This window comes from Ovis aries, chromosome 7, assembly GCF_016772045.2.
Source record: "Ovis aries strain OAR_USU_Benz2616 breed Rambouillet chromosome 7, ARS-UI_Ramb_v3.0, whole genome shotgun sequence".
Classification (NCBI taxonomy): Eukaryota; Metazoa; Chordata; class Mammalia; order Artiodactyla; family Bovidae; genus Ovis; species Ovis aries.
Genome location: NC_056060.1, coordinates 27481091 through 27496875, shown reverse-complemented (window position 1 = coordinate 27496875; position 15785 = coordinate 27481091). Strand labels below are relative to the sequence as shown.

The window sequence follows — 15785 nt, the reverse complement described above, 5'->3', positions numbered from 1 at the left end:
AATCAGGAGGGGTGGGAGCATTGGGATGCGTCCCAGCTCTGACTTTCGCCAAGTGACCTTGAGCAAGTCGCATAATCCTCCCTTCCTAGCCTCAGTTTCCTCATAGGTAAGATAAAATTACACCAGCTTTTCAGGGTGATAAGGATTAAATGAAATAGTGAATGTCCTAATGTTTTGTAAGCTGTAAATTGCTCTGTATTAGAGCATTTTATTTGTTGCCTGGATCTCAGGAACTGGAATCCTTTCCAATTCGCTCCCTCTTTTCCTAAATGCCACCTTCAAACCTGGTTTCTGAAGATCCCAGCTGAGCTCTTGTCCATTTTTTGCACCATTTCCCTCTCCTTGGAGTGTTCCCTACAAATCCCTTTAGTTTTACTTCCAAATATGGTTTCTCTTTTGGGGCTGGGACTTGGGTCTTGTTTGGGACCTACTACTCTTTGGTCCTGGAGAAGGAAATGGCAACCCACTCCAGTACCTTTGCCTGGGAAATACCATGGACAGAGGAGCCTGGTAGGCTACAGTCCATGGGGTCGCAAGGAGTCGGACACTACTGAGTGACTTCACGTTTTTTCTTTCTTACTCTTTGATACTGCCTTCTGATACTATAGAATTATCCATCTCTCTATCCTGGCTCTGATCCACAGACCCAGACCTCAGTCTCAGCTCTCACACTTCGAACAAGACAGCCTCACGTTTACCTCTCCTTAGAGCCCTTTTGCTGTGCATCTGCCTGTTCCTCCACACCAACAAAACCCTGTGAAATCCTTAGGCTTTCCTTCCAACAGGTGTTCTTGGTACTGGATGGTTGGCAGCTCAGGTGCTTCCTGCCTTTTGCCTTCCTCAGTCAGTCATTTCTTCTGCTTATTATTAATGATCCTGTAGCTATTGCTGCGGAGAAGACAATGGCAACCCACTGCAGTGTTCTTGCCTGGAGAATCCCAGGGACAGAGGAGCCTGGTGGGCTGCCGTCTATGGGGTCACACAGAGTTGGACACAACTGAAGTGACTTAGCAGCAGCAGCAGCAGCAGCAGCAGCAGGTATTGCTGATTGGAGAAATTCCATTCTGACAGATAGGCTCAGTCCAAATGGATTGATGGCCCAGAAGGTCAAGGTGAAGTCCTGATGGTTTTCTTGAGATCCGATCCTGTGTATTTCTTTTGGCTTCTGTGGCTGTCTTCCTTGAATTTTTCTCTCCATCAGGCAGTGTCTCCTTTTTTTTTTTTTTTTTGGTGCACCTGTAACCAAGGCTTACTGTACAACAATGCTTCTTAAACTGTTTGTGTCAGTGGGTGTCCTGCCCCTAGATCAGAGCAGGTGGGCTTATTTTAAATTGGCAGGAGCCAAGTCATGGCTCCCCATGGGGTTCAAGGTCCCAAGGTAAGAACCTCGGAAGAGTACTGCATATCAGTTATGCCTTTGATCCAGACCTGCAAGTGACCAAGAGGCTAGTGACTCAAAATGTGGTATTGATCCCTTTCCTTCGAATAACCACCTTTAGATGTGTTTCTTAGGAACCCTGAGAAACAGCTTAACGTCCTCATCTTTAGCTTGCTGGGGGCAGAATAGGTGATGAAACGGAGGCACAGGAAATCCAGTGCCCTGGCCATGGTTGCCCAGCAAGTTGCCCAGCTAACAGTTGTCATTCCATAATGTTAAATTCCCACTAGAGCCTGGTATTGAGCATTACTCCAGAGGTTATTTATAATCTTCAGAATATACTGAGATGAGAACTGCCATTTTCTGAACCCTGACACGTCTCCATATCCATGAATTAGGCAAAGTTATTTCTTCAAACCTAATCAACATGAGCTTTTGATACAAGATTTTGACTTTAACTTGCTGCTTTTAGGGCTATCAGGAATCATGGGGCTGTGCTGTCTGTGGGGAAATTTTTCACCTTTGACCAAGACTGGGTTAAAGAACATATTTCAAAGTTCCTCACCTATCTTTACCTTAGAGTTTCTTTCTTTTCCCAAAACAATATCTTTGAAAGCATTTCGACTGTGTGTTAGTCATGTTATGTCTTTTCACCTTAACATTGTCCTGAACCAGAAACTCCTGAACCCGAAGGCGATGAAATAGAATTCTATCTTTGCAACCAGGAACTTCAAGGGTTGCCACTCCAAGAACAGAGGCTTTTAAACCTACTTAAAAAAAAATAGATCATAGAATAGCAGTGTGTCCAGGACCCTTGGGGGTCACAGTGTCCTGTTTATCATGAGAATGACAGAAATGAAAGCAGCTAGAACTATGGGTGACCTGAAATGGGCCAGAATTACTGCAGTAATCACTGCAGGTGTGCGGGCTGGGGCTTCAGGCACTTGCTGCATGGTGGTGTTCACCTTGGTTGCACCCTCTGATTGAAGCCCACCCTCTCTCCTACGTTGGGGGCAGGTCCTACACAAGGGGTTTAAAAGCGTAAGCCTTTATGAACTAAAACCTCCTGTACCCCCAACTCGAAAATGGCTGTGTAAAGCCACCTGTTTCCTCCTGGCTTTCTGAAATCAGTGGCAGTCATCTAAGTCAGTGTGAGCGAGTCAGCCACACGGACAGACCGAAGAATTTTCTTGAAGGCTACAATTTTCCCTCCCACTGCTGCTGGCAGTGGCATCATCCTCCCTTCCGATTGCTCTTGCTGACGTAGCCAGTGTCACTGACGTGGCTCCGAAGCTGCTCAGAAGCAGATAAACCTGCCAGCCTCTGATCTGAAAGCAAGAAGTTTCGGTGAGAAGAGTGACAGTTACCTTCTCTCCAGACGGTTGGTGGAGCGGCTGGCACCGCGTCAGGCTTTGAGAGTGCCAGGGAGAAGATGGTTTCTCCGCCTCCCCCCTCCCATTTTGTTCCCCTTGGACTGCAGCATCCTTGGAAAAAGAGAGAAAGGAAAACCTCCAGGCCTCAGCTAGTTGTTTTTAAAATGCCATAGCCTTCTCTTTGCCAGCCCCCTCTCCACAATAAAGTTAACTGAAACAGAACTCAGCATGAGAGAGACACGCATTTCTATTAGTTTCCATTAAAAATTGGTCAAGTAGATGCCTCATTTAGCCCTCCTCGTAGAAAGTTGTCCTCCTCCATCTAAATTTGCAGCTCTCAAGTGACAGGAGAAGGCACTTGGGCTGAGAGTTGAGACTGCTCCCGTGGTCTTGGGTTCCAGCCTCAAGGGAGGCTAGGACAAATCCCTGAATTTGAGCTGCGGCAACAATGTGAGCTCATGTCGGTCCAGAAAAGGGAGTAGTCCCAGGTTGGGATGACAGTGAACTTGGCCTCCATGGCATATAGATTCCTGCTTGGTTCTGCCCTCAGCTGAGTCTGTTTACATAACAGCGGCATGTTGCCAATGTCGTGCCTTTGATCACTTTTCTCACGGAGGCAGGGGGAGGAGGTGGACACCAGTGATTTCTTCAAGCACAGCGGCTTGGAACGACAGTGTGTGGTGATGGAGGCAGTGCCAGAATGCAGACCCAGTACCAGGCATATGTGGTCGGAAAGCAGGGCTGGGCTGTCCTGTAGAATCAGGTTTGATGGTTAAAATGGCAAAATGCAGAATGTCCCCCTACTCTGGATCTCCCAACATCACTTCCCACCTTCTTGGTCTCTTTTCCTTTGACTTTGGGAAGCTGATCTTATTAAGGAGCTGTAGCAGAATAGCTGGACATCCAATATCCCCTCCTTTCCAGGGAAATGGCCCAGGTGGACGTAAAAGAAAGCCAGGTCCTCCTCACAGAAATTGACTTGTGTTAGAAAGGTCACATCAGCACTGGGGATGGTGGGGTGGTGGTAGCTTCTACCTGGAGGAACTGATTGTCCTGACCAGGGGTTGTCCTGAGGGATTGTGAGCTGCCGAGTTCCAGAGAATGAGGTGATGACAACTGTGAACTTGGAAATATTGGAATGCATTTTAGCCCAGTGTAGGAAGAGGGAGACCGAGAGCAGGTGGGCAGTTGACTAAGGTGTGTCTGATGTTGGCATAATTTTTTTTATGTGAATATGATTGTCGAGCAGGATGAGGACATGTCAGTGAATTACATTTTTTAAAACAATTCTTTATTTCCTTTCCAATACTGAGTTAGAGGAAATACAAATATATTTCTGAGTTCCTTAGGGTCAATCTGAGGGGGAAAATGTTGAGAAAGAAAAGGTGAGAGGAATTTATCTGGAGAGTGAAATACCCTAGTAATTATTTTTAAAGGATTTGTATTTAAATAGATTTTATTATGAGTATTTTTTATTTGCCTCTGTTGCTTTTTTTGTGATCATCTGTTTTCACTGCTTCCTGGGAAGGATTATTCATTTCATCATTTGACTCTACCTTACAGATTAAAGAATGTTGAGTTTAGAAACAACTGGCTCCATCATTTTCTAATTGACCTGCATCCTTCTGCTTGATTCTCCCTCATCTCTTGTGCAGGCCCAGGAATGTCTTCAGAAACCAGCATTCTGGCTCATTTCCTACAATCCCACATCCATATAAACCCTTCTTTATTCGCTCTGTCTTTAAGCTACCCTCCTTACAATATTTATCCAGTAGAGGTGGAATGATGTGATAAAAAGAATTGAACTTGGAGGCAGGAATTCTTGTTTCTGGCCCTAGCTCAGTGTGACCTTGAATGAGTCCCTTAAGAAAATGAAGGTTTTCCTCCCTGTCTGGAGGTAGAACCTGCTTTAATTGCTTCACAGAAGAGTCGCGAGTGGCAGTGGCCTTTCAATAGTACCTCAAAGGAGTGAAGAGGGTGTATTTCGTCGGGTGTTATTGCTGTGTTTCTCTTGCACGAGGAAATCGACCCTGCTTGTGACTGGGTCTTGTTGAAAGGCACATTTCCCTTCATCCAACATGCTCTCTGCCACAGGGCTTCCCCTTCATCCCAGAGTTGTTAAATGGGCTCCAGAGTTGGTCCACCTGCAGCATATCTGGGAAATTACTTGACTAAAACCAACACCCACTTCTCTCAAGCTATTTGACCGAAAGACTTGATTGAGAAGGCAAGTTACTTGGTGCTAGAACCTTCAGAAGGTAGCCCCCACCCCAGGATTCCAGCCACCAAACGGAACATTCAGAGTTATTTTTTGTCTTCCCAGAAAATTACCAAAGCTATGATTTCTCATTGGACCGCCTTTCCTTGTTTAATCCCTTTCTCACTGAATATCTTCCTTTCAAAGCTGTCCTTCTCATTGCTTTTATGAGCCCCTTCCCCCAGAGCATTAGGACCAGCTTTTCTCTAAAGCCAACCCTGCTTTTCCTCCTAGAGATTTTGCTGCTTCAGTCATGTCTGTTTGGGGAGTCAGGACCTTTGAAAAGTTCCTTTTTGGCCGCACCTGGAGGAAGCAGATGCTTTTATGGCAGGATCCCAGCCAGTGCTGAGGCTGCAGGGCACCAAATCTCCCCCGGGAGCCACGTCGGGTCCTTGGGCTGGCATCCTCTCAGTCCTCTCCCTGTTTGAAAGCCAGTGGGGTATTTTAGGGACAAAGACATTTCCAGTCACTGCATCTCCCTTTGCTTCAGTGAGTTTTGCCGTTATAGCACCTCTTCAACTCAGAGAAAGGGAATGAAAAGTGCTGGCGCCTTGGTCCTGATCCTGCCATGGGGATAAGCCTTGGGAGGTGCCAAGCTTGTTTTTTTCCTCCTCTGTCATTTCTGATTCCTGATTATTAGAAAACAAAGTTCAGATCGGCTCTGAGACTGATGATGTAGTGTTCAAAAATAAAAGAGCTGTGCTTCCTCTCCTCACATGCACTGCTTCCCTTGGCTAGCTCAGAGCACATTGCTGACTCCACAGGAATGCTCAGGGCTACTGCCCTTTTAGGCTGGACACGGCCATACAAGTAGGAGACACTGAGGCAGGAGGCCCTGATTTTCTCTTTGTTGGCTCTTTCTTCGTTTTCACCTTCCATCTCCTTGGGCAGTGAACTCCTCTCACTGGTTACAGGCCTTGCAGCCCCCATTCATAATTCTATTTATTGTTGGTCATGCTGGCTCTTGGCTGCTGCGGGGGCTAACCCCTAGTTGCAGTGCACAGCTTCTCATTGCGGTGGCTCCTCTTGTGGCAGGGCACAGGCTCCAGGGCACGTGGGTTTCAGTAGCTGTGGCTCATGGGCTCTCAAGCGCAGGCTCCATAATTGTGGCGCACAGGCCTGGTTGCTCCATGGCACATGAGATCTTCCCGGAGCAAGGATCCAACCTGTGTCTCCTGCACGGGCAGGGGGTTTCTGTACCACTGAGCCACCAGGAAAGCCCCCAGCCCCCGTTTAGGCTTGGCTATTTGAAGAGGTCTTACTTTACTGGGTCCAGTGACCAAGAAGGACAACAAACATTATATCCTCAAATCAGATCACAAAGAGATTCAGAAATTTCACTCAACGGGAGCCATCCCCTCGGGGGTGGCAGCTGCTTGTTGCTGCTTACTGTTCAGAGAGCAGAGGAGGCAGGAGAGAACTCTGGAGACAGAGCTGCTGCCCCTGTGCAGAACCTTAAACACCATCAACAGTTTTCTACTGAGTTTATGTGTGATTTTATGCCATAGGAACAAACCCATGTGATGAGCAAGGCAGCATAGCTTTCAGGGAAGTGTCGGAATGCAAATCTGAGTTGGTGTCAGTGTTACCCAGAAGGCTGTAGTTTTCCTTGGTCTGCCTTTGGGATAAGGCAATGACTCAAGAAATGCCCTCTATCAAAAGATAGAAATGTGAAATTGTTAGCTCAGTGGGTACCATCAGTGATTAGCATCATTGACAGCTGAGCAGAGCCAGTTTCTGAAGCACTAGGAGTTGGATTGCTGTCACCTGAGAACACCTGGGAGAGCTCCTAAGTGGGGCAAGCCTAGGCGAGCACTTCACTGGTTCTTGGGGAACCCTGAGTAGGCAGAAGAAGCATCAGGGCATAGAAGTCTGGCCTGGGGGTGTGTGTGGCACAGAGACCCCCATCTTTATTTGCTTGTGACCTTTGATCAGAGGTGAGGAATCCTTGAGCTACATAGAAGAAAGTAACCAACCTCATTTCAGGCATTGGTAGGATCACTGTTTATAGCCAGAAGTGGTGCTACTTAATACTTTGTTTTAGATAATTCCGAATGAGAGACAACAGTTAGAAAAAGACAGTCTCTGATTGTTGTACAATGAGGTGACTCTATGGCAAATTGAGCACTAAGGCAGTGCTTTCTAGAAGAAGGAAAGAGTTCAAGCCACAAAACTCCATTGTCATTTATCGTGTTTGGTGATGTGTTGCTCATCGTTATCCCAAGCAAATGCTCCAGAGTCCCTGAGACCAATCCAGGGACAATTAGGACAATCCTGCAGCAGAAAAGAATGCCAAGGAGAGCCGCCTATCCTCCAGTGGAGCAAATAGGAAAGGCTCTTACTGGAAGGTACACACCAGTATAAGGCCTGGCATTTACTCCCTGATAATTTCGCAGTCGAGTTCTCTAATGGGCCTGAGCAGAGAGAGCTAGTCAGTGGGACTACAGGAAGAAATGGAAAGTTCTCCGTCAATGGCAAGTAAATGTCTACAGTGTAAGAAGTATTGATTGACACTGCTGTACTCCACACCGTGGACCAGATCCAGACTGTAAATAACACTGGGGCAGTAAGAGAGATCTGGTTGGCCACAGCTTCACATTGAATCAAAAGCTGAATCCAAGAGGTCATATTGAAAGAGAGCGAGCAGTCCTGGAGGACCGTGAGCCTCTCCTAAGCCCCATCATCTCTATCATACAGGACATGTGGCTGTTATTCTGAACTACTGCAGTCGTCCACCTCCAAGTCAGCCTCTCTTCTCTCCAGGCTGCCTGGCAAAGAGGAGTCTAAGAACAAACCATGGTGATGTCTTGAATAAATCTCATTTCTTCACAAGATGAGAAATGTAACAGAGAACATTCCAGTCAAGTGGGTAAACTCGGAGTGAAAGCATTTGCTTTATTCTGGGGAATTCCATCCCTGGATACCTATAGGATTGTCTGTCCTTCCCTGGGTTGCAGTTTATCCATTTCTGAAGATGTGGCCATAATGAGTGTATCTCAGGGATGCCTTGAAAATAGGAGTGAGGTGATCCTGAGTCTCCTCTAGGAGAATTAGATATGTGTATATGGAAGGAGTCACTTGAAATAAAAGATATTTAGTGGCCTCATTGCCTGAAAAGTTTTCTATCCACCTGAAGTGTTGACCATAGATTATAAACTTTAGGAGCACAGAGGTCTCTATTCAGTCTACTCCAAATCCCTGGGTACCAGTAGATTGGTGGACTCACTTTTAAACACTTTTGGGTCCAGGCAGGTAATGAAAATGGCAACCCACTCCAGTATCCTTGCCTGGAGAATTCAATGGCCAGAGGAGCCTGGCAGGCTGCAGTACATGTGATTGCAAAGAGTCGGGCACGACTGAGCTACTAACTCTTTCACTTTCAGGTAACAAAATGTGTGAATCTAGCTTTATTTGCAAAGAGAGGCAGCCCTGATCTACACATTCAAATAAAAATTTTAAACACTGCCAGCCAAGCAAAACATATCTGCAGCGGGATCCTGAGCTGTCTGCCAGTTAGTTTGCAGCCGTGGATGCACCTTTAGATTCTAAGTGAATGTGCTCCCTGGAATGCATGAATATTTTTATGAGTAGGATCAGGTTCACAATGCACAGCAAGGTCCTTGGATGAAAATGTCAACATAAAAGACAATGTATCATCTGTTCACAGTGTATAGGAGAGATTGGCAGGCAGACAGATTAGTAGGCTTAATAAATGATAGACTTGATCCTCAAAATGAATGCAGATTGTTCTAGCCTTTAAATACCCTTTAAAGTTGTCATATAGATATAGATATTGTGAAATACAAGGTAAGCAGGGTATTCATTCAACATTTATTGACCAGCCTGGTCCTGACAAGTGACTGGGAGTTGCATGGATGAGTAAGACATCTTAATGTACCACACCTCTAACAGCTGAAGGTCAAGAGAGGGCTCAGTCTGGTTTTGAGGTAACAAAGATATCAGTCACTTCAGATGCATTTATAACAATTTAACTTGCCCCTACTTCAGTGGTACAGAAATTTTCTTATTAAAATTTACAACCTTAAGGACGTTTCTTAACATCTGTACCTATTTCCACATAGGTTAAATGAGAGTGGTAATAGTGTGTGTCTCCAAGGGTTGATGTGAGAATTAAATGAGTTAATCCGTGTAAGGTACTTGGAAGAGTGCCTGACATATACTAAGTCCTCAATAAATATTAGCTATTAATATTGTCTCAACAATCAGTGGAAAACATTGACCTTAGTCACATTAGCTATTCCAAATGTCATTGCACATCCATTTTAGAGTTGGAAAGTACAAAGGGACCATACCTTGGGATTATTCCATGGTCTGGATTGCTGACATTCTGCTTAAGTATAATATGACCAGGCCTTGTGAATGGAAATGAGCCAGGGATGTACATGGCCCCAAGTGCAGACTGAAAGGTCAGTTCTCAGAGTATCTGCTTTACACAACCTCTTGATGCAAATGCTAACTGATTCATCCTCCAGCAATTTTTGGTTATCTGTAAGAGTGGATGGACAAAGTGGTTTGCAAAATCCTAAACACAAGCGACTCATTGTCCTTGGTTTGGGGAGACTTTTCTCAACCTATGTCTTAAATATAGAAATTTGCTTTTCAGGGAATTCTCTGTATTTTCAGCAATGCAGTCATCCTACTGTAAAGATCAGCTATGCACCTTGCCTGATCCCCTCTCATGTCTGTGGCTGCAAAGTCTGAACCTAACATAAACCTTGATACTTGCTTTAAGGCTCTCTATCCTGAGGGGTCCTGATGCAGGCAGTGGCCCAAGCTTCTGATTTTTACCTCCCTCCTTCCCTACCAAACATTATTGCCATTATTTCTTCTTTGCTTTCTGTGGAATTAAGTTGGATAATGTTGGTTATTTAATCTTTATTAGAAATTTTCCCTCCCTTGGATGAGGGTAGATGTTTACCTAGTTAAGTCTGTCTGATCCTTGTGGTGTGGCAGGTATAATGGGAGTCTAGGCACATGGGCTGGCTAATGGCTTCTTGTTTTTGATTAGGTTTTAACCCTCAATGGGCTGTTTATTTTCATTCTTAAAGCTGGTTCCAACAACCAAAATAATTGGGTTCAGTAGATGAGAAATTATGTTTTAAAAAATTAAAGTGAGAATTCTTCCAACCAATAGAGAATGGGTGGGCTTTTGATTTCTTTGAAGAAAAGAGATTTTGGGGGTGGTGGGGTTACTGAATCTGGGTGTTTCACTAGCAATTAATTTCACTTTTTAGTTGTGAATAGAAAACTAAAGTCTATGGATGAGCTATTTCATTGAATCTAGCCTCAGGTTCCTAATCTATAGAATTAGGACTATCATAATTAATTCATGGCAGAGGTCAGGATGGAATGACCACACCCTGAGATTCTCCAGAGCCATACCCTATTTCATTAGTATTAGTTGCCTGTTTCCTCCCAATACTTGATAATGTCTGGTGCTTGAAAATGTCCTCAGACAGCATCTTTTGCAGAATATAAAACGCTGTCAAGATGTCACACGTGCACGTTAGAACCTGGGCAACAGTGAAGTCTGATTACATATATAGAGAGATGACTTTATAATCAAATACATTTTAGATCAAAGTTATTCTGACATTTATTTTTGTACATAAATATTATTGTGGTGACTTATAATTAGGCATAATTTACATGATTCACATAAATGACTATAATTAGTATAAATTTTGCCTAGCAAGACCATTTTTTAAAAATTGCATGTCTTAGCTCTCCTGTTATTAACAGTTCTGTTGATCGTTTTTCTCGCACTACCACCATTTTCAGATCAGCATTACCTTCATTAACATCAGTGTCAACACCGTCGTCATATATAGTCTTTGATAAGAGAGTTTAAGAGCTCCAGGTAAAATAAACCCGAGTGTGGATTTTGGATTGATTATTTGCACAATATAAGATCCTGATAATTTCCTCATCTCTCAAATGCGCATATTGATAACTTTTCAGGTAACTGTTGAGATCATTGAGGGTGGTAACATTTGTACAGCTGTAATGAGCACAGTATCTCATGCTGTGCCTATGTCCTCCTCTGCTACAATATATAGGATGTGATAGGATACAGATTCTCATGGAAAGTCCTCCCCACAGTGGCTGGGGATTCCCTTTGCCAGGTCCCCCGCTCCCATGCCCAGCCTGTGCTTCTGTGAGTCACCTGGGATCCTGAAGCAGCTGCTCTTCAATGATATGGGAACCGTTTAGAGGGTAGAAAATGTACTTAAAACTGTTTATTTACTACAATTTCTAACTCAATTAATTGGAAAAAAATCTAAATAGCTCTCCCACCTGCTCCCTAGAAGCTTTCGCCAACTGAAATCCTGTGGGCGTGCACATGTTCCTCCGTGGTTTTCTGCACGCATGAAGGTTGCAGTCCCAAATCGTGCTTTTAACGAACAACAGGAACCTGGGCCTGACTCCTGGATGCTTATTGCTGCTGCTAAGTCGCTTCAGTTGTGTCCGACTCTGTGTGACCCCATAGATGGCAGCCCGTCCCTGGGATTCTCCAGGCAAGAATACTGGAGTGGGTTGCCATTTCCTTCTCCAATGCGTGAAAGTGAAAAGTGAAGTCACTCAGTCATGTCTGACTCTTCATGACCCCATGGACTGCAGCCTACCAGGCTCCTCCGTCCATGGGATTTTCCAGGCAAGAGTACTGGAGTGGGGTGCCATCGCCTTCTCCAGATGCTTATTAGGTGATGACAGATACATTTACTGATCCCCAGGCTCTGCTCTGGTCCCTGGTTGTGCTAAGTGCGTGTCACTCATGTTCATGTCCTGGCAGGGCCTCCAGAATACACATCGGAAGGCAGATGTCTCACAGAGTATGAAGAGGCTCCGCATTTAAACTCTCGAAATCAAATGAAAATTAAAAGTAGGTTTATTGAGGTTTTAGAGTTAAAAAGATTTAGGGTTAACCTCTCTTTACCCCATAGGTTAAGTATGTCACTGGGGAAGAGAGGCCCCTTTGCCCGAGACTTCTCTCTCACTGTGTGACAAGGTGCATGAAATTCCTGATTTCAAGAAACTCCTTTAGCTTAAGGCACTGTCTCCATTGTTTGGGCTTCCCTGGTGGCTCAGTGGTAAAGAATCTGCATGCCATGCAGATGATGTGGGTTCTATCCCTGGGTCAGGAAGATCCCCTGGGGAAATGGCAATCTGCTCCAGTATTCTTGAGTGGGAAATCCCACGGACAGAGGCGCCTAGTAGGCTACTTTCCATGGCGTCGCAAAAGAGTTGGACACAACTGAGCAACTAAATAACAACAAAGGTATCTTCTGAGGATAGGGGAGTGGCTTTAGATGTTGCTATGCTTCCTCTTGGATTATCAGATTATCTAAAAATAAAATACTGATCTTTTAATATGGCATGTGGGGCTGAAAGAAAAAAAATGGTCACTGGGGCACTAGCAGTTTCAATTCCACAGTTGGTTACCCTGAATCTCCTAGGGGAATAAAGAGAAAGTATGTTTAAAAAAAGTAAATAGCACCTAAAGGGTAAGGATAAGGAGCAGAGAGGCCAAGCATCATTAACTTCATAATTTTCATCCCAATCTGATTTTGTAAATGTCAGTATCTTAGATGGAACTCAGTGTTTGCAATTGAGTGACTTTCAAGTTAACTGTCTTTTCTTACTGCTAATTTTTCATCACCTTTCACACTTATCAGCATCTAGCATACTACTTAGAGAAGGCAATGGCAACCCACTTCAGTACTCTTGCCTGGAAAAATCCCATGGACGGAAGAGCCTGGTAGGCTGCAGCCCATGGGGTCGCTAAGAGTCGGGCACAACTGAGCAACTTCACTTTCACTTTTCACTTTCATGCAGTGGAGAAGGAAATGTATTCTCCAGTATTCTTGCCTGGAAAATCCCAGGGACAGAGGAGCCTAGTGGGCTGCCATCTATGGGGTCGCACAGAGTGGGACACGACTGAAGCAACTTAGCAGCAGCAGCAGTAGCTGCAGCATACTACTTATTTTATTTATTTAATCTCCTACCACTCAAGAGTCAGAATTGTATCTTTTTTTCTTTGTTATATTTTCAGTACCAAGGATGGTGCTTGGCACATAGTAGGTCTCTAAGAACAGTTGTTAAGCTAATGAACACATTCTCACATGCTGGTCTTCCAGCCCATGTCCCTACCTTACTGTGTTCTCACTGTCTGATTTCCCTGTTCTGTTCCCCACTATGTGCCCTTATAGTTGGTGACACAGAAGTAAGTGAAATGTGGTTTACCATGAAGATAAAAATCCCAGTCATATAATGGAATAATCCAGGCTTGGGGATATGAGGACTAATGTCTCACTTTCTGACCTTAATACTTGCACGAATCAGCTTGTAAAAAAATGAGAATGGCTCTGGCATCACATATATGTTTGCCTGCCTCTCAGAATTAAACACACATGGGACATTTCTAGGTCCTTATGGAAACAGAAAATGAATATGGGACAATTCCATATGTATGGGACATATGTCTGCTCTACATATCATTGATATCAGTTTGATGACTACTGACATTTTTATACTTTTTGTGTTTCTAGATGTTTGCAAATTGATGCTTATTTGAGTAGCTGAAGGCTCTTTTGATGTTGGTCTACTTTGGGAAAGATGTTTATGTGCTTTCACAGTCTTTAATCTGTATAAGACAGAAACCATTAGCCCTTCTGTATGGCCCCTTTATTTCCATGAGATTCTTGAGCACTAGCAACAGCATATACCAGCATCCTCCACTGGAAGATGCATGTTCACTGCACATGCAGATTTGAAGTAAAACTTAGCCACCATTCATATCTACAGATGAAAAGAAGCTGTTTTACTAGTAGTTCAAGTTGTTGCTAATTCAAGATTTATTTTTGTTTGGCTTTGAAATGTCCTTTACTACACTGCTTTTTGCTCAGCTTGTTTCTACTTTTATGCTACCGCTATTTCTATTTCCTCCAAGTACGAGCCCTCCTTTGGAACCTAGAGGTTCTTCTAGACCCTTTGCTGAGATTTCTTCCTGTAGGGTCCTGAGAAAGACTCTGGTGAGGCTCCTGTTTCTTTCATGTGTGAGTCTAATGAGATGTTTTTTTTCCTCCCTCAGTGTCTACTGAGCTAAATGAGAGCTAATAGCTTTCTAAAAGAATCCTAAGACATTTATAGCTGGTTAATGTCCCTTGGCAATCATCTATTAATTTTTATGTTAGGAAGCTGAGATGCTGTGTGTTATTCATTCATCCATCCATCTACCCATCCATACATGCAACAAGCATTTTTGAGTACTTATTATGTGAAAGACACATGCTAGGAACTGAAGAAGACTTCAGTTCAGTTCAGTTTCTCAGTTGTATCTGACCCTTTGTGACCCCATGGACTGCAGTGCGCCAGGCTTCCCTGTCCATCACCAACTCCTGGAGCCTGCTCAAACTCATGTTTGTTGAGTCAGTGATGCCATTCAACTATCTTATCCTCTGTCGTCCCCTTCTCCTCCTGCCTTCAATCTTTCCTAGCATCAGGGTCTTTTCCAATGAGTCAGTTCTTCACATCAGGTGGCCAAAGTATTGGAGCTTCAGCATTGGTCCTTTCAATGTATATTCAGGACTGATCTCCTTTAGGATTGACTGGTTTGATCTCCTTGCAGTCCAAGGAACTCTCAAGAGTCTTCTCCAACACCACAGTTCAAAAGCATCAATTCTTCAGCACTCAGTTTTCTTTATAGTCCAACTCTCACATCCATACATGACTACTGGAAAAACCATAGCCTTGACTAGATAGACTTTTGTTGGTAAAGTAATGTCTCTGCTTTTTAATATGCTATCTAGGTTTGTCATAGCTTTTCTTCCAAGGAGCAAGTGTCTTTTAATTTCATGGCTGCAGTCACCATCTGCAGTGATTTTGGAGTCCAAGAAAATAGTCTGTCACTGTTTCTATTGTTTCGCCATCTATTTGCCATGAAGTGATTGGACCGGATGCCATGATCTCAGTCTTTTTGAATATTGAGTTTTAAGCCAACTTTTCACTCTGGCAAAACATGGTCCACTGGAGAAGGAAATTGCAAACCACTTCAGTATTCTTGCCTTGAGAACTCTATGAACAGTTTGAAGAAGACTTAAAGGGGAACAAAATACATAATCCTATCCTCAGGCAACTTAAAGTTTAGTAGGAAGGCTTAGAATTCTAAAGAACTAACAGTAGACTAAGACAAGGATAAAAGTTATACAGTCTAAATGGTTAATTTTGACTAGAGAGTCAGGAAAATTTGAAAAGAGAGGGAGTATTTGAACCAGGTGGATTCTATAAAGTGTTGGTAAATGGAAATGGGGTTAAAAGTGCATTTCAGACAGAAGGATCACCATCAAGTAACACCCAGAGGTGTGAAAATGTATTACACATTCAGGGAACCCTAAAGAGTAGAGTAGAGGGGTACATGAAAGATTACTGGTGTATGAGAGTGAAATGTAGGTCAGAGTTGGACCATAAAGAAGGCCGAGCACTGAAGAATTGAAGTCTTTGAATTGTGGGTGCTGGAGAAGACTTTTGAGAATCCATTGGACTGCAAGGAGATCAAACCAATCAATCCTAAAGGAAATCAACCCCGACTATTCATTGGAAGGACTGATGCTGAAGCTGAAGCTCCAATACTTTGGCCATCTGATGTGAAAAGCCGGCTCATTGGAAAAGACCCTGATGCTAGGAAGGATTGAAGGCAAAAGGAGAAGAGGGCAGCAAAGGATGAGATGGTTAGATAGCATCACTGACTCAATGAACA

The 15785-nt window shown here is 43.8% G+C and overlaps 1 protein-coding gene across 1 annotated transcript in view; it reads left to right on the top strand.

The window, feature by feature from the left end:
• Positions 1 to 15785, top strand: part of RYR3 (ryanodine receptor 3) — a 576153-nt gene that overhangs the window by 1196 nt on the left and 559172 nt on the right. The gene's annotated exons all lie outside the window — the stretch shown is intronic.